We start from the raw sequence: 1,852 nt of genomic DNA, 5'->3' as shown, positions 1-1,852 counted from the left end.
CGATCGGTCAAAACTTGTCTTACTATTCGATTGGTCTTCGCACTTTCACCCTAGGCAGTTTGCCTAGGTGTAGCTTCTTGAGGAGGTCAAAACCCAAAATAAGGAGGTTCAGCCGACCCAAAAACCTACCCTGTCTAAACTACACTAACCAGATTTTTCAGGGTCCTCACCGTCATACAACTTTGCCTAGGTCACTTGTACTCTTGACTTAGGCCATGTGACTTGGTCCGTGTTTCTTCCTAGGGTTCACCTAGGTACTTTGCCTTGCTTGATGTGGTAACTTTTTAGTGTAGTTCAGACATCCCAATTTTGGGACTTAGCCGATTTTTCGTATATTTCCATATGACCCATAGGGTCCCTTTCTTCATACAAGCTTACCTAGGGCGATCGGTCAAAACTTGTCTTACTATTCGATTGGTCTTCGCACTTTCACCCTAGGCAGTTTGCCTAGGTGTAGCTTCTTGAGGAGGTCAAAACCCAAAATAAGGAGGTTCAGCCGACCCAAAAACCTACCCTGTCTAAACTACACTAACCAGATTTTTCAGGGTCCTCACCGTCATACAACTTTGCCTAGGTCACTTGTACTCTTGACTTAGGCCATCTGACTTGGTCCGTGTTTCTTCCTAGGGTTCACCTAGGTACTTTGCCTTGCTTGATGTGGTAACTTTTTAGTGTAGTTCAGACATCCCAATTTTGGGACTTAGCCGATTTTTCGTATATTTCCATATGACCCATAGGGTCCCTTTCTTCATACAAGCTTGCCTAGGGCGATCGGTCAAAACTTGTCTTACTATTCGATTGGTCTTCGCACTTTCACCCTAGGCAGTTTGCCTAGGTGTAGCTTCTTGAGGAGGTCAAAACCCAAAATAAGGAGGTTCAGCCGACCCAAAAACCTACCCTGTCTAAACTACACTAACCAGATTTTTCAGGGTCCTCACCGTCATACAACTTTGCCTAGGTCACTTGGTCTCTTGACTTAGGCCATCTGACTTGGTCCGTGTTTCTTCCTAGGGTTCACCTAGGTACTTTGCCTTGCTTGGTGTGGTAACTTTTTAGTGTAGTTCTGACATCCCCATTTTGGGACTTAGCCGATTTTTCGTAAAATACCATATGACCCATCAGGGTCCTTTGCTTCATATAAGTTTGCCTTGCTTGGTGTGGTAACACATGAGTGTAGTTCTGACATCATCATTTTGGGACTTAGCCGATTTTTCGTAAAATACCATATGACCCATCAGGGTCCTTTCCTTCATATAAGTTTGCCTAGCTTGGTGTGGTAACATATGAGTGTAGTTCTGACATCCCCATTTTGGGACTTAGCCGATTTTTCGTAAAATACCATATGACCCATCAGGGTCCTTTGCTTCATATAAGTTTGCCTTGCTTGGTGTGGTAACATATGAGTGTAGTTCTGACATCCCCATTTTGGGACTTAGCCGATTTTTCGTAAAATACCATATGACCCATCAGGGTCCTTTGCTTCATATAAGTTTGCCTTGCTTGGTGTGGTAACATTTGAGTGTAGTTCAGACATCCCCATTTTGGGACTTAGCCGATTTTTCGTAAAATACCATATGACCCATCAGGGTCCTTGCCTTCATATAAGTTTGCCTTGCTTGATGTGGTAACATTTGAGTGTAGTTCAGACATCCCCATTTTGGGACTTAGCCGATTTTTCGTAAAATACCATATGACCCATCAGGGTCCTTTGCTTCATATAAGTTTGCCTTGCTTGGTGTGGTAACATTTGAGTGTAGTTCTGACATCCTCATTTTGGGACTTAGCCGATTTTTCGTAAAATACCATATGACCCATCAGGGTCCTTTGCTTCATATAAGTTTGCCTAGCTTGG

Source organism: Anopheles ziemanni (genome assembly GCF_943734765.1).
Source record: "Anopheles ziemanni chromosome X unlocalized genomic scaffold, idAnoZiCoDA_A2_x.2 X_unloc_8, whole genome shotgun sequence".
NCBI classification, from domain to species: Eukaryota; Metazoa; Arthropoda; class Insecta; order Diptera; family Culicidae; genus Anopheles; species Anopheles ziemanni.
This window is presented reverse-complemented; position numbering follows the sequence as displayed.